General features: G+C 42.0%; 1 protein-coding gene across 6 annotated transcripts in view; it reads right to left on the bottom strand.

Annotated features, from left to right (window-relative positions):
* Positions 1 to 26176, bottom strand: part of Esr1 (estrogen receptor 1 (alpha)) — a 393645-nt gene that overhangs the window by 358621 nt on the left and 8848 nt on the right. Inside the window, exon 1 of one of the 6 annotated variants that reach the window (XM_011243067.3) lies at positions 14370 to 14385. The exons of 3 other annotated variants lie outside the window; for them this stretch is intronic. The gene's annotated coding sequence lies outside the window, so the exon portion shown is untranslated. Of the gene's footprint in view, positions 1 to 2711; positions 2737 to 14369; positions 14386 to 26176 lie in introns of those variants that run through there. 2 more of the 6 variants (XM_017313797.1, XM_011243066.3) reach the window with 2 other exon arrangements.

The following is a 26176-nucleotide window of genomic DNA, read 5'->3' as shown; positions in this document are numbered from 1 at the left end:
AAGGCTGGCAGCAAAGATTGTGCAACTCAAATCTCAGCAGGATCACGTATATTCCATGCGACTCGGATTAAACCTGATCTGTCATTTATCATAGAAAAGCTATGGCTGAGGCACTAGGTTAGTGTAATCTTTCTGAAGATTTAGAAAAGTCCGATTCAAGTCTGGAATTGGCCTGGTAAGAAGCAGCAGGCTTCGACGCTTCCTCTCACCTCTTTGCAACCATGTGGCCTCAGAACAGTTGCTTCATTACCACCACACTTCTCTGGCTGCCCAGCCAGCCAAGTCCAGTTCTTTCTAAATTTAACAACAAAACAGGGCAAAAGAAACCTTCTCTGCACCTACATTTCTGTGTGCTAATCGAATTTCCTGGAGCAAAACAGTAAGGCTGCAAAGAATAGGTGTGCCTTTCACCCTTGGGTGACAAGGGCAATTCCAGAGAAAAGAGACAAGTAAAATGTCTTCATCATGATGAATTTTATACAAAGACCCTGCTAACTGCAGTTTGGCTAGACAGAGAAAATTGGACCTATTTAATTTAATGATCTATTAAAACTTGCGTGAAAGTGGCCTCAGAGATAAGAGGAAAAAATTACGATGAAAATGTCACCAGAGAGAGACTACCAGTTCTGTTCTTGAATCTGGCAACCTCTGCACATTACAGAATCAAGCCCAGGGTGTGCAGTTCCTTGTAGTGATGGGAAGACACTGAGCATGAGTGTGGCTTCCTCGTTATCTACTGGACCAAACTCAAGCACGCAAACTGGAAGGATTCCATTGCTAATACACAGACTAATCTGCTAGTGTTTCCTACATCAGAGCCAACATTAATGTGACACAGAAAATGACAAAAGCGAGCAAGTGCTAAAGTCACAGGGGGATAGCAAGGGCACAAGTTGGCGGTGGCAGTGGGCTTGCTGGATCTGGACCGGCTACTTTGAGAAAAAGTAAAGAGCAACTGAGAGAGGAGAGGCTGGAGCAGACCAGATGTTCAGGGAGCACGGGACCAAAGCATGAGACAACAGGCAGAGGCAGGGAGTTATAGAAAGTAATGGGCAAGTGGGGTTCAAGGTGAAGGATGGGAAATCAGGCAGGATGCAGAAACAGAGCAAGATGACAGCCAGCATCAGGGTCTAAGGACACGGAAAGAAACCAAAGCCCAAAGATGGAGACCAAGAGGCCTGCATAGCTGTCTGGCTTTAGAAGGAAAACAATGTCAAACAGGGATTGGCTGGAGCTTCAGACACTCAGAATTGGTTTCCCTAATAGAAACAGGACCCTGGGAACCACATCCAATGCTGTAGCCAAGAAGAAAAGAGTTACCAGACCCTAGTACACACAATTCCAAGTAGGGATCATAGCTAGGCTAGGGCAATGCCATTACAGGCAGATTTCTGAATAAAAGCAGACCTTTACCACTTCCAACCTCACCACTAAGACTTCTATAATCTTGGGTAAATTATTTAACCTCTCTCAGTCTCAGTTTCCTACCTGCAAACGGACTCCTAGAACCTCCTTCATAGGCTTGCTGCGTGATTTAAATGAGATGTGTGCAGCACACGGTGAAGCACAACGCATATGGCATCCTTCCCTTTGCTCTCTACCTCTCTCAGTGCACTCCCCACACTGTTGGTTAAGGGTGTTTCTGAGCATTATTTAATGAGCCTACATCTCCCATCCAGTTCTTGCCACAGTGGCAGTGACACACAGGGCTGTCTCCTCGGTGACAAACTGGTTTACTTTGTGCAGGCTGTTGTAACAAAGTATTATCGACCTGCTGGCTTATAAACACCAGTACATTTCCTGTACTTCTAGATGCTCGCTGAGAGACCCAGACAGAGTGCAGTAAGAGTGTGCTTCTTGCTGGATATGGTTGCCCAGGCCTTTAATCCCAGCACTCGGGAGGCAGAGGCAGGTGGATTTCTGAGTTCAAGCCCAGCCTGGTCTACAAAGTGAGTTCCAGGACAGCCAGGGCTATACAGAGAAACCCTGTCTTGAAAAAAACAAAAAACAAACAAACAAATTCCTTGTGTTCCCTGTGATAGCGTTGGTGACAACATACGTCTGTCAGAACATCAATGTATATATTTTATGTATGTACAGTTTATTGTATGTCAATTAAACATCAATAAATTATTGTGTAATTCATTTTAATACACTTATATATATACTTATGTGTACATTTATATATGTGTGTGTGTGTGTAGATAAATATACATATATATTTTTGTATTTATATATAAGTATGTATAAAAGTATATATACATTTTTAATATACACATATATATAAACCTATTAAAAGTGCAAATGCTGAAGGCCACTGAACAGTTCAAATATCAAAAAATGATTTAAAAAAACTATTCAAGGTTTTGAATCAAGGCAAAATATCAAACAACTTGGTATTTTCTACTAATGAAAACTTTTTATGATGAATAAATTTAAAACTTTTCACTATCCAGTGAACATTTGCTTTATAGGACTGAACTTTCTATGCTTTCTGTATTCATTAGTAGCAAAACTGTGAGTGCAAGTTATCATTTTCTATACTCTTGCAGTGATCTGTGTACTTTGTTTTGCTGAATAATTTAATCTTAGGATAAATCTGAGGTAGACATAGCATCGTCCTCAACTAAATAGAGCACTGTACTGACTTATTACTACTTAGCATTTTTATTATTAATTTTTTATGTTTGTTTTGTCTTGTTATCAAATACCTGAGAGAAACCTTGCAAAGTACAAAGGTTCCATGGTTCCAGAGGTGTCAGTCCATGGCTACTTGACTTTATGGATTTTAGGCCTGTGGCAGGGCCAGAATCCTCACAGACATTGGGTGTGAACGATGCTCACAACATGGCAGTCAGGAAACAGAAGTAGCTAGAAGGGACCAGGGCAAAGACACTCATGACACACTTCCTCCAAAAAGGCCTCACCATCCCCAATACCTCCCAATCATCCATGAGGCTTTTGAATTGATCGATGAGTAAAGCATCATTTAGGACAGAGCCCTAACCCAGACCTGATCTGTTGGGGTAACATGCTCACAGATAATCCCAGAAACACACTGTTCTAATCATCCAGGTTTTTCTCAATTCAACCAACTTGACAGTCAAGGTATACTTAGATACAGGGATACTTAGAGCTAACGTCACACTCCAAGTAAGATCAAGATGTGTTTGAAATGAATGGGTCCAAATTTGGAATCCCAGCTTTTAACAACAAGCTATGCTGCCTCCCCTCAAAGGAAACCATCCCGGTTCAGCTGGGGAGGGGCGCTCCTCCCCTCCTGGACACTCACTGTAGATTCTCGGCTTTCCCCTCCCATGGCTGCCATCTTGGCCTGTTTTCCTGAGTCTGATTTGCTAGCTTCTTCCCTGACAAAAGCTAATACATAACAAGCAAATTGCATTTAGGTTGGAAATGAAAGATGTTTTTGAAAATCAACTACTGAAATTCACCATACGTAATAAGAGTCAATATTCATTGGATCTTCTTTTTTTTTTTTTTTTTTTTTCTTTTGGTTGCCTTGTTTTATTTCGTTTTGTTTTTCCCTCACATGTTTTTTTTTTTGTTTGTTTGTTTTTTTTTTGTTTTTTTTTCCATTTTTATTAGGTATTTAACTCATTTACATTTCCAATGCTATACCAAAAGTCCCCCATATCCACACACCCCCACTCCCCTATGCAGCTAGAGTCAAGAGCTCCGGGGTACTGGTTAGTTCATAATGTTGTTCCACCTATAGGGTTGCAGATCCCTTTAGCTCCTTGGCTACTTTCTCTAGCTCCTCCATTGGGGGCCCTATGATCCATCCATTAGCTGACTGTGAGCATCCACTTCTGTGTTTGCTAGGCCCCGGCATAGTCTCACAAGAGACAGCTACATCTGGGTCCTTTCAATAAAATCTTGCTAGTGTATGCAATGGTGTCAGCGTTTGGATGCTGATTATGGGGTGGATCATTGGATCTTCTTAATAGATGCATTAAAATGGTACATTTACAATAAGATGAATAATAATATGTTAAATAATTTATTTTGTATTAATTCATTATTTAAAGCAAACCTTAACCAACTACTTAGGGTGAGCTCCTATAGACTGTAAAAACTCCCAGTTTTGAAGAAAGTCACTTCAAAAGTCTACAAAGCTATGCATGATGACACATGTCTGTAATTCCAGAATTTGAAAAGTGGATGCAGGAAAATCACATTTAAGCCAAGACATTAATCCTTGGCTACATAATGAGTTTGAGGCCAACTTAGGCTACATAAGACCCTGTCTCAAAACAACAAGCCAGATATGGTGGCATACGCAGCTACCCAGAATTTGAGAGGTAAAGGCAGAGTCAGCCAGATCGCTGTGAGTTCAAGGCCAACCTGATATACAGAGTAAACTCCAGGACAGCCTAGATTACACACTGAAACTCTCTTTTAAAACAAACAAATACTATTTTTTTGTTTTGAAAGCAGTTGCTTGCAATATAGAACACACAGTTCTCATGAGCCTCAAATACAGTAGAAAGTGTTGATGAAATGGTGATACACGTAACAATAATAGATTTTTTTAAAAGTCAGAGTGTTCTCAAATAAATAAATTAATGATGCAACTCAAGTTCTTAGAAAAATAAAAACACTCCAAACCCCAAACCAGCTGACAGGAAGAAATAATAAAGACAGCAAAAGCTAAGAAACTAATAACTTAAGTGTCCATCAACTGATAACTGGATGAAATATGATCTATATATACTATGGAATACTATTTATCTGTAAAGAAAAGTGACATCATGAACCTTAAAGGTGAATGGATGGAACTAGAAAGATCATATTAAGTGAGATGACCCAGATGTGGAGAGACAAAGTTCACATGGTCTCTTCCATGAGAAGTTCTCTACTCCAAATGTGAGTAAACATCTTGGAGTAACTACAGAAACCAACAAAGGGAAAAGGGATCGTTACTTGGGTGTGAGGGCAATAAAAGATGTCCAGAAAAGGTATAATGTTCATAATATTAACTATCTACCTAAAAAAATCTATAATATGTGAGTCTCTAGTTATGGGCTGACAATGCTTCCTTTGAGAGCCAAAAATCTCCTACTAAGAACCCCAACGTTAGGCATAAGAATCCTTTGACTTGGTCAAGGTTGTCTAAGAGCTTCCCAAAATACTATAGACTATTGCTATTTCCCTTGGTTCCCCTACAACACCAAGAATGGAAAGTAAGTTTCTGTTGTTGCAGACAGCATAGACATCAGACCCAGGGTCCAGAGGCCCCTGAGATGCAACTTAACTGAATACCTCCTCCTCAAGGAATAATTCTCATGGTACCAGAAGGGAAACAACTAAAAGTCCTACCTAACTATGATACCTATGAACTACATCAATAACTGTCCAACATAGCACAATAATCCTAAAGGTACAGTAGTGGCATGCATATCTTGGCAGTAACTACCAGCTCTCTAGTTGGACTTAAGACCTGCTCAACAAGGAGGAAACCATGTTTAATACTAGAAATATAACCAACTGCCTTATTTGTGATAGCCAGAAGCTGGGAACTCATCCTGAGTTTTGCAGGCAAATGGACGGAACTAGAAAATATCATTCTGGGGTAACTCAGACCTAAAAGGACATTCATGGTATGGACTGACTAATAAGTGGATATTAGCCAAGAAAGAAAGAAAGAAAGAAAGAAAGAAAGAAAGAAAGAAAGAAAGAAAGAAAGAAAGGAAGGAAGGAAGGAAGGAAGGAAGGAAGGAAGGAAGGAAGGAAGGAAGGAAGAAAAGTACAGAATACCCAAGCTACAGACCACAGAACTCAAAAGGTCAACAAGCTGAAGTGAACAAAGAGAATACCTCAGTCCCACTTGAGAGGGAGAAGAAAGCAATCACAAGTGGGGAGGGAGGTGAGGATCTGGGAGGGAAAGTGGATGGGATGGGGGGTATGGAGTGAGGGGAAGGGAACCTGATCTGGTATTGAGTGATGGAAAAGGACTGAAGTTCTGAGGGCCAGCAGAAAGAATATAAACAGGCAACCTCAGGAGATAGGAGGTTGGGGGGACCCTTCAGAATGCACCAGAGACCTGGGAGGTGAGAGACTCTCAGGACTCAAAGGGAGGAACCTTAGATGAAATGCCCAACAGTAGGGAGAGGGAACTTATAGAGCCCATCTCCAGCAGGAAGATAGGACATGAAATGAGGGAGAGGGGGGCCATCCCACAGTCACAACTCTGACCCATAATTGTTCCTGTCTGAATGAATTATAGGGGTGGAAACGGAGAGGAGCTTAAGGAAAAGAAGGTCCAGCAACAGGCCCAAAGTGAGATCCAGCTCAAGGATAGGTACCAAGGCATGACACTCTTACTAAGGCTATGGAGTACTCACAAAAAGGGACCTAGCATGACTGCACTCCAGAAGACCCAACAAGCAGCTGAAAGAGTCAGATGCAGATATTTGCACCCAATCAATAGATAGAAGCAGCTGACCCCTGTTGTTGAATTAGGGAAGGCTGAAAGAAGCTGAGGAGAAGGGCGATCCTGTAGGAGGACCAGTAGTCTCAATTAATCTGGACCTCTGAGATGTCTCAAACACTGGACCACCAAACAGACAGCATACACCAGCTGATAGGAGACCCCCAACACACATACAGTAGAGGACATCTAGATCTGTATTCATTCAGAGATGAAGCACCTAACCCTCAAGAGACTGGAGGCCCCAGGAAGATTATAGAGATCAGGTGAGGTGGGGGGTGAGGACATCCACATGGAGACAGGGGGTAGGGAGGAGATATGGGATGTGGAACAGTCGGAGGATGGACAAGAGGGGGAATAAAATATTGAGTGTAAAAAGTTTAATTAATTAATTTTTTTTAAAAGGAAAAAATCTCACAGGTGTACCCAGCCACTTTGGTTTTAGTTCATTCCAGATGTAGTTAAGTTGAAAAACAAGAATAGCCATCATAAATAACATTTCTAACTACATTCTAAATATGTGTTGGAGCTGAAGAGATGACTCGGCAGTTAAAAACACTAGCTACTCTTGCAGAGGTCCTGAGTTAAGTTTCCAAAAACTACATGGCAGCTCATAACCATCTACAAGGTGATCCAATGCCCTTTCGGGCAGTCAGACATACAGACAGACAGAGTGTGTATCTATATAAAATATATCAATCAATCAATAAATCTTTGTATATACACACAGGTAAGTGTAGTCCACACCTTTCGTTGAGGAACTGTCTCTCTGCAACAGATGGAGACCATTACATAAAAGCACAGCCCATCAAAATGCAGAATTGTGAAACCCAGAGCCAATGAATCCATCTACAGAACAATCCCAGTAACTAAGGCTTGGAGACATAGCAGAAGAGGAGACAGAAAGATCATAAGACCCAAAAGACCAGGGAGTTTGCTGTGAGATTGTCCCTAAAAATGTTTCCAGTGTCACCTTTGATTTCAAGATTTCCTTTCTTTCCATCTCTTCAAATCTACTCATCCAACAAGATTCTCCGATGGTTTTCTATCTGTCTGTCTGTTTGCTTGTCTGAGAATCTTGAGCTGATTTCTTTTGTGTTGTCATTGTTGTTGCTTTATTGTTTGGCTTTGTGTTTGGCTTTTGGTTTTATACCTTCACCCTGTGTGGCTCAGTTCAGATTCACTTCTCTTGCTCTGAATTCTGTAATAATATTTGGCCTCTAACTAGTCTCAAAATCTGTCCACTTATAGAACATTTACATTAAGTTCTTTTTATTTCACCTTTCATAGTTCAACTCTTCTGTGAGAATATTCTCTCTAAGGAGACAAGATTCAAAATACAGATCTTTCTTTGAGATCTGCAGAATTCCTTTTCTGTAGGAAAAAAAAAATCAACTTCACGTTTACAAACACCACTTGGGACTTGCTCAGGAGGCTCATTGCCACAGTTGCTAGATAAGGATTTTCGTGCTTCCAGGCCAAGTGTGAGAATAGACTAAGATCTTCCAAGTTTATTTGGCTTGTTCCTTATTAATTAGAAGAACATGAGAAGCCGGATGTTGGTGGTCCACACCTTTAATCCCAGCACTTGGGAGGCAGAGGCAGGCAGATTTCTGAGTTCAAGTTCATCCTGGTCTACAGAGTGAGTTCCAGGACAGCCAGGGCTACACAGAGAAACCCTGTCTCAAGAAAAAGAAGAAGGAGGAGGAGGAGGAGGAGGAGGAGGAGGAGGAGGAGGAGGAGGAGAGAAGAAGAAAAAGAAGAAGAAGAAGAAGAAGAAGAAGAAGAAGAAGAAGAAGAAGAAGAAGAAGAAGAAGAAGAAGAAGAAGAAGAAGAAGAAGAAGAAGACAAAACAGCAATCTTGGGAGCTTACAATTCCCAAAAAATTAGAGGCCTTTCACACAAACTCTCTAATCCCAACTCAAAGAAGTTAGCTTTAAACAAACAAACCAAACCAAAACCACGAGATTCTTTTAGGTGAGGTTTATGTTCTTGGAGTTTGACAGTGCTAGTCACAATTAACTTACCACCCCTACACAAGTTCAGAATACTCCAACTGTGGTTTGCCAGACACAAGAGCTAAGCTTTGATCAAAAAAACTAAGAGTAGGCCAGCTGCCCTGAGGGAGAGACATGGATTTAATGGGTTGTCATGGAAAAGTCTGCAATTCCTTAATAAGAGACCAGATGTGGGGAAATCTTTAAAAGTCTATAGTAGGAGACCTTTCACAGGATCACACACAAAATAAAAGGTTTTGGATTCTCCGAGTTTGAAAGACAACTCAAAATACACAGGATGGCAGCACATATATTCCCTGTTGTGTTTGTTGATAATCTGGAATAAAGTACTTGACATTCAGAAACTCGTCTCTTCAAATGACCAAGTAGTAGCATATTTATTTCATAGGATTTCTAGGGTTCCTGGAAGATGAGTCTTGGAAAAAGAGCCACAGCTTTGCAACAGGTGTTCACCTGTAGTAACCATGTCTGAAAACGAGTCAGCGGGGTCCAGACCACGATGAGACCATGCTATACTCCACGGGCAAACAGGAAGCAGGTTTCTCTGCCTTTCTGTCTTCTGGGTGGTGTTGTCTTCATCAAGAGTACACACAAGCATTCCTTTTGGCAAACAGTAACTGAGGAAAGATACAAGATGATCTTCATCCTATATAACTCTGCAGTTTCTCCAACAGAACTGCATGATAAGGATTGAAAGATATCTGTCTTTCTTATTAGCAGCATCCCATGGCAATGCATGATAATCACATGGTGAGTCGCGATTCATGGCTGTCCAATCACAGTTTTCTGTGTCCATCTCCAGGGTGAGAGGGCATGAGTCTTCCTTCAGTGTTGGACTCAGAAGGTCCTTCTTCTATAGTGATTATCATGCTCAGAAATGCTCCTTCAAGCCCCTTTCTAGGTGTGTAGCACAAGCTTCGGCACACTGCCAAGTCTTGAGGGAGGAGAGGCTGGGCAAGATGCGCTCTCCACATCTGCCATGGTGCCTTCGTTTACCGCATCTGTTTTCTGGAAGGCACCTACCTCTCTGCACTAAACTGAGGGTTGTCTAGCAATTGGACAGGCACCTCATCTCTTAGAAAAGCAATCACACTTGACTAATTCCCATGAGAACTCACTCTGAAGACAAACAGAAAACAATAAACAAGGATCTCCTTGGCTTGTATACTAAATTCCTTGAGAACAAGCTGCGACTGTCACTCCATGTGCATTTACTTAATTATTAAGTAAATTAAGTATTTACTAAAGCTTAGTAAATACTTGTTGGGTGCATGACTTAGGTTTGAAAATAGATATATATACTGCATATCAGATATTTACATTACGATTCATAACAGTAACAAAATTACAGTTACAAAGTAGCAACAAAACAATTTTATGGCTGGGGTTCCACACCATGAGGAGTGGTATGAAAGGGTCACCATGTTAGGAGGGCTGAGAACCACTGCTTTAGATGGTCATAGCAAATGCTCATGATTGTACATGTAAGACTCAGCTACCCTGAATTTCAGCAAAAGAGGGACTGAACCTTTCCAGCAGCCCACACAGAGTCTTAATTCCCAACCCAGGTGCCCTACCTTAAGGCCTAGAAACTCTATGCATAGGAGCCAGGAGCCAGGCAAATGAGGAAAGTCCGTAATATTCTCTTTTATCATTCTGCTCCAAAGATTTCTAAAGACTTAGCAAGGAAAGGCCATCCAGAGACTGCCCCACCTGGGGATCCATCCCATATACAGTCACCAAACCCGGATGCTATTGTGGATGCTGGGAAATGCTTGCTGACAGGAGCCTGATATGGCTGTCTACTTAGAGACTCTGCCAGTGCCTGACATATACAGAGGTGGATACTCGCAGCCAACCATTGTTCTGAACACAGGGTCCCTGATGGAGGAGTTGGAGAAGAGACTGAAGGAGCTGAGGGGGTTTGCAGCTCCATGGGGGAAGAAACAGTGTCAACTACTGGCCAGAACCCCCGGAGCTCCCAAGGACTGGACCACCAACCAAAGAGTACACGTGGAGGGACCCAAGACTCGGGCCGCATATGTGGCAGAAGATGGCCTTGTTGGACGTCAGTGAGAGGAGCAGCCCTTTGGCCTGAGAGTATTCGATGCCCCAGTGTAGGGGAATGCCACGGCGAGAAGATGGGAGTCGGTGGGTGGGTGGAGGAGCAGGAGGATACAAGGTGAGAGGGGATAGGATAGGGCGTTCCCGAAGGGGAGAACTGAAAAGGGGGAAACAATTGAAATGTAAATAAAGAAAATATCCAGTGATGGCACTCGCCTATAATCCCAGCACTTGGGAGGCAAAGGCAGGCAGATTTCTGAGTTTGAGGGCAGCCTGGTCTACAAAGTGAGTTCCAGGACCGCCAGGGCTAAACAGAGAAACCCTGTCTCGAAAAACCAACAAAACAAAAAAACAAAACAATAAAAACAATAAACAAACAAACAAACAGAAGCAGATGTATGATGCAGTGTCCTCTTCTATCTCCTCCGGATTCTTGCACTATCTATGATCCATCAAGTTCCGCATTTCAACCAAGGTGCCCTTAGAGGTCTTGGTAACCTGCCAAGTCTGACCAAGGCCCTACCCCTCTATGGAACCCTGCATTCCAGCCTTCCTGGATCGATGCCAAGGGCCCAAATGTGTGAAATCCTAGCCTGTCACCTGGATACAGTTCTCGTGGCCTTCTCCTTTACCACTTACTCCCAGGATATTGCCCTGGTCCTCCCTTAAGAATAATAAGTATCTGTCCGTCCTTTAAGATTTATCTCAAATATCCTCTCCTCTTGGAGGCGGCTCTGGAGCAGAGCTAATCTCCTGTTACTTTGCTTCAGAGCACATAGTTGACGTCACAAACTTGGTGCTTATTTCAATCTTATACATTGTTTATTATTATCTCTTATTATAACATGAGCCCATTTAAATAGGATGTGGGCGTGAGGGGTGTTTATATTTTACCTTCATATTGTCAGCACCCAATGCAATGCATGACAATTGACAATGATTCATTAAGTAAATACTTTCTTTAAAAAAAATATTTATTTTAAGTATATGAGTACACTGTAGTATCTTCAGACACACCAGAAGAGGGCATCGTGTCCCATTACAGATGGTTGTGAGCCACCATGTGGCTACTGGGAATTGAGCTCAGGACCTCTGGAAGAGCAGTCAGTGCTCCTAACCACTGAGCCATCTCTCCAGCTCCCAAGTAAATACTTTCTCTAAAGTGACATAAGATTCAGAAGAAAATAAAAAGAAATTTAAAAAGTATGTATCACTGGAAACACACAGGTCCTTATTAATCTGTGTCAGATCACCGAAAATTAAAATCAATGTCCTTCTCCAAAATACGGCCATGCTCAAGAGTTCTACTGTTTGACACGTCCACAGGTGCATTTTCACAGAACCTTTCCCAAGTGTTTCCCAAGAATATTTCAGAGCCATTATATTACCTTTTTTAGAGTTTGCATGATTAAAAAAATTTTTTGGGAAAGTTGGAATAAATAAGTTAATTTTATTTCCTTTCTATAACCCCCAAGGCCTTTTTATCCTAATTGGCATTGTAAAATCTTTTTATGAAAAACAAGGAATTTACAATATATTTTTTAAATCATATATTAGCCACTTTCATATAAAATGTGAATGAAATTTAATCACTACCGTTTGAAAGAAAACAACAGTGACTTTCAAATTCAAGTTATGAAATCTGGAACAAGTGGGTTTTTTTTAAAGCCAAATATTTAATTCCAGTCTGGATTTATACTTTGGGTTTTGTTGTTGTTGTGTTGTTTTGTTTTGTTTTGTTTTGTTTTGTTTTGTTTTTACAACTAAACTAAAAGCTACTTCAGGAAAACGTTGATGCACAACAAGCCAGTAAGAGTCACAAACCCAAATCACCGACAAATAAAATTAATCTCTGTGGGAAGGGACATGGCTGAGAAGCACCTAGAGCCTCTCCTAAATGTGGAAGAAATCCTGCCTTCCGAGGACAGGGGAAAATGTCTGAATACTTCCGCTGCAAGAAATTGGCAGAATATTTCTAAACTCATATAAACAAGACACTGGGCTTGGAGCTTCTGTGGAGTTCATCTGGAAAATGCTACTGTCTAAATTGCCTTTTTAAAAAACGGGGCAGAGTTGGGTTAATAAAGATATTTTGTGAGTAGGGCCTAGGCCACTCAAAAGAAAAGGTCACAAGTAAAATTAAAATAATTTTTAAAAGTCAGACATCATTGACGTCACAATAGCCATATATGTGACTGGAGGAGGTGTTAAGGTCTTACCTCCAAGGGGCGAATAAGGAACACAAGTGAGATCAAGGGGGTGAGGGTGGCAGTGGCTGTCTCCTTGTCAGGGGTTATATGCGTAAGATCAAGTTTGGCTCACAGCGATTCAGGAAGGTGTTCCTGTCAGACGGGACAGGGGTTCCCTTTGGTGGGCTCTTAGTCCCATTGATAAAGTAATTTTAAAAATGGATTCAGAGGGAAACTTGAAGACAATTGTTGTTAGAGTTTGAGATAAAAACTCGAGAGCAGGCAAACTGACAGCCAGTGAGTCCTGAAAGCTGGAAGGAGAGCGGGTGGAAGAGAAAACCAAGCCTTTTTAAGTTTAAGCATGGAGGGAGGAGACAGAAACAGAAGAGAAAAAAAAAAAAAAAAAACCATGTTAGGGAAAGCATTCTCTGGCCGAGGGCCGATGTCCAAGGGAGAGATAGGGAGGGAGGAGAGGAAGCTATATGTTTTTAATTAGAACTCAGCAAAGCAGTCTCAGCTGTGAAGAGTCAAAAGCATTTTCAAAGACACACACCGCTTTTCAAAGATAAATCTCTCAATGCGCCGTGAGACTTGATCAAGGCATGCGGTAAGTGCCCAAGGAAAAAGAGGATATTGAAGTGTGTTTGCCAAGTCCATACATGATCCTAGACTTCAGAACTTATCTTCCTGAAACTCGTTTTCCTTTCCTTACAATCACAGAGCCAACAACAAGAAGGTTGCGTGGTATACGTGCTATGAGGGAGGAAAACCACCCAGAATATTGCCAGGAATAGGATGAGGCAAAGATACACAGAAAGAGGAAGGCATTGGCCACATTGGTTACCTAGTCCCCATATGCTGACCTAAAAGCCAACCGATTGCCCAAATGAAACCTCTGCCCTATTCTTTGTTATCGTCAGCCGCTGAGTTTTGACCTTGCATTCTCTCTGAAAGCTCACAGACTCTCCTTTCTAAACAATCCTGTGCTCTGGGTTGAGCACTTTTCTACATTGAAAAGAAACATAACCAAGACAGTAACCGAAACGCCTTTTCTGCCTCAGTAGCTCGGAGAGAGATTTGATGGTAATTTCTGTGGCTTTTTTGTAACTCTCTGTTGGTGAATGAAAGAAGAGATGTTTATGAACAAAATTTCCTTAGACTTCCTAGAGCTGTCTGCTTGTCAACCACGTTTTTACATGAAAGTAATTACATAGAAGATAGTAAAAATATAGTAAAGCCGCCATTTACATTTACCCATACAATTACTCTTTAGTTTTTTTTTTTTTTTTTTTTTTAAAGGCAGTACATAGCTTCCCTAACTGTTTCTCCCAGACTGGGCTCCAAACACACTACCCTCCGATGATTCTCCCATCTCCCAAATGCCCCTGCCTCAAGACTTAGCACCATTTCTTCCTTTGCCTGGAAACTACTGTTCACTCCCTCCTTTCTGTCTCTCTTCTCAGGGAGGCTTACCTTGACCCTCTTCTCCCCCCACCCCTCCACACCACACTGAAAGGGGACAGAGGGAAACCTGCCTAACATTGGTCTGCTTTCTCTCTCACTCTCAGGCAGCGCTGAGCATCCACAACCGCCCGTTGAGTGTGTTGTTGATCGTCTGACTGCTGCTTTCCCCTCCCGGGCCCTCACCTGCAGTGAGACCTGTTGCTGCACTGTTCACTGAAGGAGCTTAATAATGAACAGGAAGAGGAAGTAGGAAAGAGGACCGAGCTAGAAGGAGGGCTTTGCTCACCTGACCCCACCCCATTCATTGCAGATTCAGGCTGTCGCTCTGATCCTAAACCTTGCAAAGAAAAAGAAATCTTCAGTAAGAAAGGGGAGCAAAATAAGATGGAAAGAAAAAGAGGAAAATCCATGAAGGGCAAATATCTGATAGAGGGGAGAATAAAGTTTTAACCTTCCAACCGGCCTTTCACATCCCCGCACCCTTTCTCCATTGCCGAAAGTGAAACTAACTGGGGTATACTTGTCAGGCCCAATAAAAACCGCATGATTTAAACAGGCATTACTAATTGTCAGCAAGCAACCAGGACTCGCTGGGGCACCATAACCTGTGTCTCAGTCATATGCGTAGTAAAACCGCCTCATCGCCTCTGCTTCCAGACCATTGGCAGTGACAGATGCAATCTTTCCCCCAACCCTTGCATAATTTTTCTCACAAATACAAGCATGCTCATAGTACGGGGAAAAAAAAAAAAGGCAGGGATTTCATCGAAGCTTCCAGAACAAGATGCCCAAGGCTTCGGTCTTCTTCCAAAATGGATCCACTACCAACTAATTCCCAGTACTCCTCAAAGGCTTCTTAACGTTTGTTTCTAAGCTAGCTCCTCAACTACTATGGCAATCTGAGATGGCTCTTGACTACAATAGAGCACACTAGCGAGCGTTCTCTGTGTCAGTTAGCAAATTTCATGCTCTGTCTCCAGGTAGAATTTGCTGGAGAGAATTGACTTCCTCAGAATCGTTTACCTAGTCGTGGAAGAGAAGGAATATATTTCTTGTATAAACTCAATGCCATAGAAGATATTACCATTTAATTTTATTTTCCCATTTGTTGTTGCAAAAAGAAATGGTTTGTTTTCCAGACGCACAATGTACAAGGTTTTGTTGTGTGTTATGACATCCCTCCGTTCATTCATCTATTCAGGTATTCACTGAGCACTATTTGCTGCTAACCAGGAAGCAAAGTTAGAAGGAAATGCTGACATGATATATGCATCCATTTTACTGGGTAGTTTTGTGTCATCTGAGAGGAGGGAATCTCAATTAAGAAAACCCCTCCGTAACATCAGGCAATGGGCAGCCCTATAGGGTATTTTTTTTAATTGATTGATGAGGGAAGGTCTGGCCCACTGTAGGTGGAGCCATCCCTAGACTGATGGTCTTGGGTACTATAAGAAAGCAAGCTGAGCAAGCCAGTAAGAAGCACTCCTCCATGGTCTCTGCATCAACTCCTGCCTCTGTTTGAGTTCCTGCCCTGACTTCCTTCAGTGACAAACAGTGACTTGGGAAAGTATACCAAACAAACCCTTTTCTCTCCCAAGTTACCTTGGTCATGGTGTTTCATCCCAGCAATGGTAGCCCTGAGTAGGACACCCGACACAGACTCCTCCCCACTCTCAGCACCTGATAGTCACTGACATAGTGAGAGCAGAGAAATATTTTGTAATACTATTGTCTTAGTTCTTTTCCTGTTGCTGTGACAAAAATACAACAGCAACTTAAGGGACGGGGGCTTATTCTGGCTCACAGTCCAAGGGTGCAGTCTGTCATGCTGGTAAAGGCAACAGAAGCTTGGAACCAGCTGCTCACACCACACCTACAATCAGAAAGCAGAACGGTGACTGTGGAGGTGCCTTCTCTTCACCTTTATTCAGTCCAAGATCCCAGCCAGGGAACAGTGCAATCTACAGTAGATGGGTCTTCTCATCTCAACTAACATAATGAAGATACCCCCGAGGCATGGATGGGCAGAGGCATGCCTTCCAGGTGATTCCAGACTCTGCCCAGTCCATAACAGCACTAACCATCACGGCTACTGTACGTGTGATTTGCCACCCATTTAAAAAGGCCAAGGTAGTGATTTCTTACAAAAAGATCAACATTAAATGCCAGAAGCATCAAGATACAAAAGAAGTGAAAATTCAAAACCAACATGACCAATGTCAGTCCATGTTCATAGCGTAATACAGTTCCTCTAAGTGTGAACCTTCCTACTGACATATTCTTACTCTAAACATAGGCAGCATAAAAGATAATTGTAGAGAATAACCTAAAAATCTAAACAACATAAAGACAGACTAAGTCTTGGGTAAGGGGTTCATAGCACGAAGCCACCAAATCATTGGAAGTTGGGACAAATATTTATGCTTATTACAGTCATAAAGCAAATAGTGTGAACCAAAAGTATCAATAGTTATCACAAATGTTGGTATCAGATTCAATAGGTGTGAGCTAGAGAGGTAGGTAGTTTAGAAGCAAGATAGTGCGCTTGCTTGGCATTCCTGACATTCTGGATTCAATGCCCCTATGCAAAATAGAAAGCAAAACCTTAGTAGCCATTAAAAGTCCTTATAAGAAAAAGCAATATATTCCAAGCCTGACAAGAGAGAAATAGATAAATGACTAGAGAAAAGAATTTGAAAACAAATACCTATGCATGTTAATTCTTCAGCGTAAAGGTGCAAAGATTTGTATGTGATGTTTAAATATACTATTCATATAGAGGGGGGGAGGTTGAATCTTCCAGTTTTAAATAGAAATAAAACCCATGTGTAAAAATATACTAAAATGTAGTGAATTAGGAAAAGAGAAAAATATTATAAAATGTTCAGATTAGGAAAAGAGAAAGTAGAAACTTTAGTTTTTTGGATATTTTTTAATGAAAATGGATTTCTCAAAGTAGGACAAGACCCAGAATCCACAGCTACAAAGACAGGATCCACGTTATAAATGAGGTTTTTAGCACTGGGGTTGTCAATCAGTGCTGCAGCACTTCCCTGGCATTTATGTGAGTCTGGGTCCACTTCCCAAAATAAAAATGCCAAACAGTAAAAATAAAATAAAATTTCTTTTTGTTGTATATAATTATAATAAGAAGGCAAGATATAAATTATTGACATAGAAAGATAAATAGCAACTAATGTGAAAACATCTACAGAAAAATTGTTTTAGCACATTCCCAGCAAGGAAATGGAAATTAAAACTTCATGATATAATCATGGCTCATACTTCTCAGAATAGCTCTTATCAGAAAGAAAGCACACAATGTGTTGAACTCTGATAATAAGAATATAAATAAGGATAAGTCTTACAGAAAACAATGGAAAGTTGCCCCAAAGCTAAAGGTAGAATTACTTTTATACTTATGCCTAGCAATTACACAACTGGGTGTTTGTAAAAAGAAAATCAAGTCAACATGTCAAAGAAATATTTGCACCCCTGTGTTAGTTGAGGCATTCCCACACACACAAATTCAATCTTTTTAAAAGTCTACCAATAGATGAGTAGATAGAGGAAATTTCATTTATGTATCCAATAGAATACTATTCAGCTATAAAGAAGGCAGTCTTGCCGTTTGTAAAGATGAAGATGAACCTAGATATCTAAGGGAAATAAGCCAAACATAGACACATATGGAATCTAAAACTGTTGACCTCGGAGATAAAGGAAATAGATCATCAGTGATTGTCACCAGGTAAGAAAGAGAGGTGTAGGGAATGCTGGGAAAGAATGCAAACTTTCACTTAGGCAAACAAGTTCAGGAGACCCATCTCACAGAATAAGGACTGGAGGTATTAACATTAGTCTTGGACCAGGGAGAAGAATCGGCAGTTCACAGCACTAATTGCTCTGCTAGTTCAGATCCAGTATCCATGTTGGGCAGCTCACAAACATCTGTGATTCCAGCTCCAGGGCATCTGATGCCCCCTTCTGGCTTCCATGGAAATCTGTACTGATGTGTACATACCCACACAGAGACATGACACACATAGTCCCTCTCCCCCTCCCTCTCCCCCTCCCTCTCCCTCTCTCCCCTCTCTCTTTCACTCTCTCTCTCTCTCTCACACACATCTGCATAATTAAAATAAATCTTAAATAAAACATCAAGTGACTACTACAAGGAGTTGCTTAGTTTGCTATCATGTATTCTTACATATTCAGCAAAAAAAAAAAAAATAAATACATTCACAGAAAATACTAAGAAACACAACCACAAGGCTGAAAACTTTGTGAGACAATGCATGTATTAATTAGCTGTTTTCATCTCATAGTCTACATATATCTTAAGACATTATGGAGGAAAAGGGGCAGATGACATAAACACAAAACACATGAATTTTTAAGAATAATTATAATAAATGAAACTAAAATGCAATTTAACACAATGTTTCATGTTGTAAGTACAAGTTTGTCTGATAGTTTAAATATATATGCAAATGTATGCAAACATATACAAATTACATCCATAAATCAGTTAGAAAAATTCAATTATATGGGAGAAAAGGGGTCTAGGGTTCACATAAGTGACTGACAGTTACAGAATCCAGAAGAACAGTAGTGTGCAAGGTATCAGCTCCATTGATAAAACAAGAAATATAAAAATGTGTGCTAATAACACCCATTAGACTATCAAAAAGTTATAGTGAAAAAAGAAAAACTCTAGGGTTTGGTTGGGGTTTTTGTTGTTGTTTGTTTGTTTGCTTGTTCGTTTAGGTAAGGAAAGTGCTAGTAGAAATGTAAGGAAAATGATATTCTCAAACATTCATAGTAGATTTACTATAATATTTTTGGAAAATAAAATGGGAAAAAACGTTAAATTTTAAACACACACACTTTGAACCAGTAGTTCAACATCTGGGAATTTACCATGAAACTAAATCACAATAGCTAAGAAGTGTCTGGGGATATCTGTAGTGGTAACATTATTTTTAAAGAGAAAGGAAAAACACAAGATCAAACAAACTGCCTTCTACACATTTATTTTCAGGTCCATAGATTAGGGCTGCTCTCAACTATAGTTGGAGAGGTTTCTTTGCTGCGGGCAGCAGTCACTGCGGAGACTCGGAACTGGCTGAAGTGCTGAGAGAATACATAACTGTGGGTGCTCAGCGCTGATAGGATAGGCTCAGGGAACTTGGATAAAGAGGTGTGTGTAAAAGCTGAAACACGGAGAGGATTGTTGCAAATGTTATCTTCAGGGCAGGGCTTGTAAGCTCGCAACAGCTGTGGTCGGTTACCTTCACAAGATCAAGCCACTCAACATGCCAGCAAAAGTAGAGGAGGGGCTCCTGAGGACGCGCCCTTAGCTGAGGAGCTGGTGGCAAATGCTGGCTGCTGGCTGAAGAAAGGGGAGTCCTTTTTCTTTTTTCTCTTGCTTTTTGCTTTTTCAAGACAGGGTCTCCGTGTAACCCTGGCTGTCCTGGAACTCGCTCTGTAGACCAGGCTGGCCTCAAGTTCACAGAGATCCTCCTGCCTCTGCCTCCCAAGGGCTGGGATGAAAACCTGTGCTACCACCGCCCAGCAAGGAGAGTTCCTTCCCTTGAGAGGTGCGGCCACTGATAGGCTGCCCATACGCCACAGGATAAAGCCACACCCATATTCATGCGAGCTGCACTGATCAGACTCCATGGGTCGCCCTAAAATGGAAGAGGACATGTAGGTAGGAGAGAAACCTGTTGAGGTGAAACTGCCAACAGGACCCGAGAGTAGGTGTGATCAAGATGTATTGTATATATGTATGAAATCACCAGAGAATAAATTTAAAATACAAGAATAAAAAAATGAAACAAAAACAGAAAAAAAAGGCTGCAGCATAACAGAAAACATGAATGGCACAGAAACAAACAAAATATAAAGACTAGACTCTGTACACAGAAACACAGTGTGACTGGCTAATTTCATGCATTGGTGGCACAGCTAAATAAAGTGGAGATTTTATTTCTAAGTGGGATAGTGAAAAATTTTTGCTTGAAATTTTTGTTAGCTTTTAATTGTGTGCATATGTGTGAGGTAAGTTTACAAAATACAACATAATCTCAGTGTGCACAATATGGCCCTGTGTCTGCGTGTATTCATAGTACAGATATGTTATATGTGCGTTTGTGCGCATCGGTGCAGTGCCTATGGAGGCCAGAAGAGGGCGTCAGATCCTCTGGAGCTAAAATCATAGGCAGTTGTGGGCAGTTGTAGGAAGCAAAGCAGGTCCTCTGAAAGAGCAGTACGTGCTCTGACCTCTGAGTAGCACTTGGAATTTTTTTTTCTTTAGTGACTCTCTGCGGTATGATAACTTTCTGAAAGTGAAGAGGAAAAAAAAAAAAAAAAGTCTAGCAATATCCCAGATAATTGCTTTTTTAAAGTTTCCCTTTTGATACTGTATTTTTGCTTTTAAGGATTGCTTTCAAGAAATAAGATAGAGATGTAGCGAGTCAGGCTTGTGAAAATACATAAGCAACCAAACAAATTCTACTGTGAGGTAAGTTTACAAAATACAACATAATCTCAGTGTGTACAATATGGCCCTGTGTCTGCATGTATTCATAATACAGATATATTATATAGCTATATGTTTTCTATGTCGCATGTAAAATTAAAATCATGTTGTATCTTGAATTTTCATTAACTTATTTTATTAACACATTGTCTAAACATGAGAGCGTTATTATGTTGGTCAGTATTCACATGTAAATATATACCTATCTATAATATGAAGAAAGGGCTAACATAAAATATACTAACGTAAAAAAAATACTAAAGTGTTTATGATTGTTTGTGGCTGATAAGATATAGGCAAATTTTATTCTCTTCTGTAAACTGGCTCCACATATCCGGTATCCTACAGTCAGAAAAGCGAGATGATCATTTCTAAATGGAAGTCTGAGAAAAGGCAATGATTTCATTGGTCAGAGGCACCACCTTCCTCTGATGCTCCTTCAACCTGAGAGAATGGCACATTGCCTCTGTGTCCCTTGTGCTCTGTCTCTCAGGCTACTTCACACAGGTGAAAGAAGCCCATCGCTCCCCTGGCCACAGCTCTCAGAGGGGCCACGCATCCATCTAAAAACAGCAACGCCTTTTCTCATCATTTATTCGATTTCCAGAGCCACAAATTCTTACAGTGTAAGTGAGGGCTCTGCCACATCCCTCTAGGGGTTCCTCCTGGGTCGCAAGGTCTCTAGCAGAGCACTGACAGAGCAACAGTGTGGGAAGGTAAACAAGCCTTTGGAAGGGACCCTGCGTGCTCTTGGGACAACCTGTAAACTCTGGCTCTTATCCCAGCCAATCTACCTGGACACAGTGACGCCAGCAAGGTAAACAGCAGCCCCGCCAGGCCTGCACGGCCCTCCCACTCTTCCCTCCCTCAGAAGGACCTTGCTTTCTTGGTTGATTCAATAAAAGGATTTTTGCCACATTTCTGCATTTAGAAGAGAACACCACAAACACAGGTACTACTTTAAGGTACAGCAGGCAGCCTCCTGTTGCTGGAGTGATTTAAAGACATGTGTTCTGCGTGAATGACATCACACAGAACACATCAGGACACTATTTTGTAGAGACTTGAAATTCTCAAGTAGAAGCAAAAGATCATTAACACTTTGGTAGACAAGAGCACACTGTGGTTTAAATGGAGATGAAGACAATGGCTGGAAGCTGTAGCAAGAAGACAAAAGAGACAGAGCTATACCCAGGCATGTCCTTAACAGAGTCCAACACAGAGCGTCTGACTTTTTCTGGCATCATGGCATTCAAAGTTCCAGATGACTAAGACCTCCATTTGTATACATAGAGCTCCAGACCAGACAGAACATTCTGGCCTATCTTATTTATGACTACATGTCAAGTCAACAAAGAAGAAAGCCGGTATACTCAACTGTATGGTGCTGTAGCCTGAGCCTGAATAAATTGCATAAACTAATGTCAGTCTCTAGTTCAATCAGCCATCATCAAAGTGCCCTTTGGCTCCCTGCTAGTGACAAGTTAACAAAATAAACCTCCTGTCCTTGCCACCAGACACCCAGGCAGGGCCCACAGCAACCACACCCGGAATACACTGTCTGCGTTGCAGTTCACTCAGGGACAAAATTGGAGCCTGGGGGTCAAAAATCACAGCAAATAGGTACCAATAGGAATAGAGGTGTGTCTCAAATGGAGAATTAGGAGTCATAATGGCGGCTTGCTTGTTAGTAGAAAGGGACAGCCATTAATGCCCCAGTCGGTTCTTGCCTCTTTGTGTGTGGTTTCCCAATGTTGTGGCTCATCCTTCCCTCTGCAGTGCAGCTGAGTCATCGCCATCTTTAATTCCTGGGTTTCCAGAGCTCCCCCAAATAACCCATGTCAGAGTTCACTAGGAAAGCGAAGCTGAGGTGTGGCCACAGTTGACTGGTCAGAGGTCCCTTGGCTTCTCAGGTGTGAAACTAAATTCTGGAATACATTTTCACTAACATGAGAGAAGCAGACATGGAATTGAATTAAATGAAAGAAGATTCTGGGAAATAGTCTTTCTGCTAAGTAAAATGGGTAGATAATAGATGATACAAGATAGATAGATGATAGATAGATGATAGATAGATAGATAGATAGATAGATAGATAGATAGATAGATGATAGATAGATGGTAGATAGATAGATAGATAGATAGTAGATAGATAGTAGATAGATAGATAGATAGATAGATGATAGATAGATGGTAGATAGATAGAGAGATAGATAGATAGATAGATAGATAGATAGATAGATAGATAGATAGATAGATAGATACAGAAATAGCATGTATGTCAACTCAATTAAGTATTTCCTGTAGTGTAGACAGGAAACTGTACTCAGAATGATGACCTGGAATAAAGCCGCACGAAGAAGCTCAGACTCAGTGCCCAAGTGGACAGGCTTTAAAGCAGGAGAGGAAATCACAGAACTCCGCCCCGCAGCAGAGAGAAGGGAACGCTAATTCACAGTGAATCCAAGCTCCCCCTTTTAGATCGACTATAAGTACTTCCAGGGACAAGACTTTTTCCTTTCCTTGTAGTGTTTCTATTTCTTCCAGCAGACCGAGTACTGTCTCCACTGATAGCCAAAACCCAGATTTACAATGGCCAAGAGCCTGCAGGTTCTTCCCAAGTTCAAGCCTTATCATGGACTTCATTCACAACAAGGTATCTGCAGGGAATTACACAATCTCTCTGAAGCTAGGGTTACTATGCTAGTAAGGGGGGCTGGGGTATCCTGCTGCTTATCTGAGAGCTCTGAAAAAAAAAGGCCAAATGAGCTGCTGTCTGCAAAGCACAGAGCTGTGGTTTGGATATGAAGTACCCATCCAGGGCTCATGGCTTAAAGGCTTGGTCCCCAGCTGTGGCACTAGATAGAGGTGGCTCTGTCCTCACTAATACACTAATCTCTTGCTAGAGGCACAGTTTAATGGTTTCTGGGAACTGGTGGGATTAGGAGGTTGAGTCCATTTGGAGGAATTTGGATCCATGCCTTAGAAGGATAAAGTTTGTCCCCAGCACCTTCCTGTATCTCTTCCTCAGCTGCCTTCAGGCCACAAGATGAGCATTTCTGCTCCATCTTACCTTCTCTCTCTCTCTCTCTCCCTCCCTCCCTCCCTCTCTCTCCCTCCCTGCTTCTCTCTCTCTCTCTCTCTCTCTCTCTCTCTCTCTCTCTCTCTCTCTTTCACTCTCACTCTCACTCTCACTCTGCCTCAACACCGACATTCCACAACAGGACAGAAGACTGAAATATTTGAAACCGTGATCCACACTGAAGTTTCCCTTCTTCAAAATAATTTTCTTTCAGGGTATTTGTCACTGTGATAAAAGCCTGGTTCTGGTGTTAACTATTTGACAACTCACATCTAGCAAAGAGAAAAACAGGACTTTAAAGAACTGCCTTGTACCTACAGGAAGCTGGCTTTAAAAGAGTGGGGAGGAAGCAGACCCACAGGTGGGCTCCATGCTAATCTATTGACATACACTTCAAATGTTATTTTTCAGCCCTTTAGAGTTTCTACTTAAGAATAGAATTTAGCATTAACAGATAAATGCACGCAAGAGTGGGAGAGAGAAGATCTGGGTTATTTTTTAGCCCCAACAAACACGAAGAGGGATGATTCTGGTGACAGAAGAGAAATGGCAGTTATTCGGGGAGATGCGTTCAATGGTATCCCAAGTCCTGGTGGGTTTTGGTCAGTTGGTTGGTTGGTGGTTGGTTGGTTGGTTGGTTGTTGGTTGGTTGTTGGTTGGTTGGTTGGTTGGTTGGTGGTTGGTTGGTTGGTTGGTTGGTTGGTGGTTGGTTGGTTGGTTGATTTTCAGACTTGTATCAAAATCCTAGCAACAACCCCACTTTCTGGAATTAATCAATTTTGAATCCAGGACTTCAAAAGTAGAAAAAAAAGTTAGAAGAAAAATAGAAGTCGTTGCAGAGACTGTCACGTGCATAGAAACACACAACTACAGGGCAGGGAAGATGGCTTTGCGGCTAAAGGCCTTGTCACACAGGACATGAGTTCTCATCTCCAACACCCACAAAGGATGTGTGCAGAGTCTGCAATCTCAGCACTAAGAAGCAGAGGTGGCCTGGCCCCTGGAGCCCATTGGTCAGTCATTCTAACCATTACAGTGAGATGCATATTCAGTGAGAGACTTCCTCTCAAAAACTAAGATGACCTCCTCATGCATAGGTATGGTACTGACACACATATCCATACAGACATGTTCATAGACTACACACACACACACACACACACAGGAGGGAGGGAGGGAGGGAGGGAGGGAGGGAGGGAGGGAGGGAGGGAGGGAGGGAGGAGAGAAGGGAGAAAGGAGGAAGAGAGGGGAAAGGGAGAGAGGAAGAGAGGAGAGGGAGGGGGAGAGGGACAGAGATGAGAAAGAGGGGAGAAGAAGAGAGGAAAAGGGAGAGAGAGAGAAAGGGGGAGGGACATGGGGAGGAGAGGGGGGGAAGGAAACTGTACTGGAAACAGTATGGCTGGCAACCTACTTTGCACATTGCAATCCCCATCAAGATGAAGGACACGTTGTTTGCCAAGCCCTCCCCTTTGCCTTTTCTTCATCATGCTGTTCTTGCTATCCAAAAGAGGAATCAAACCAGCTGCCAACATGGAGTTGGCAAATAGCTGCAGGCGCTGTCTTCCTGGAAACGCCAACCGGCAGCCATCCCCACAAGGCCACAGAGGTTTCGGGAGGGCAGATTCACCACTGCTCAGACTCCTCATAGTGGGATTAGAACCCTAACTGTCTAAACTAATAAGCCAGAGGAGCTGGGGGTGTGGGGGAGTGGGTATGTGCTCCTAAACAGCCCGGGGTCGGCCACGTCCTTCCAGGCAGGGGCTAAGAAGGTCCCTTGTGCCTGAGGACGGTTGATCAGATAGACCTGAAGACTTGCCGGACAAGTCCCACAGCACTTCTGAGGATAGTGACTAAGCTCCAGCTTAGCAAAATTATCTAATATTTTGATTAGTCACTGAGTAAAAACTTTGCTAGAACCCTTCATTTCCTACACAGTTGGACAGACACGGTGTCAACGGAAGATTTCCTGAAAGTGCTTCCCCGGAACTGCCCAGTTCTGCAAGTAGGAAGTCAGCAAGTTGACCGAAGCCCGCTGGCCTGGCTCTCAGTGGGATCAGGCTTAGTTCACTGGCAGCGCAGATTGGCAGGCAGGCCTGGGTCCACGCCCCGCCCCTCCCTTGCAGTTCAGGCAGGTTCTATAAAAATAAACTTACATACTATTCTGTTGACTCAGATTTCCTGCGCTTTCGAACGCTTTGAAGGTTAACATGATATTTACAAGCCAGAGGACGTTCGATATTTTATATCACATGGCCTGCTACTGGAGAAAACTGCTAACGAACGCAGCTGGCAGGGCAGACAATGTGGACATTTGTAGTAACAGAGACCTGGCTTTCCAAAAGGGCTGTGAGCTGGTTCAAA

Source organism: Mus musculus, chromosome 10, assembly GCF_000001635.26.
Source record: "Mus musculus strain C57BL/6J chromosome 10, GRCm38.p6 C57BL/6J".
Taxonomy (NCBI): Eukaryota; Metazoa; Chordata; class Mammalia; order Rodentia; family Muridae; genus Mus; species Mus musculus.
This window is presented reverse-complemented; position numbering and strand designations above follow the sequence as displayed.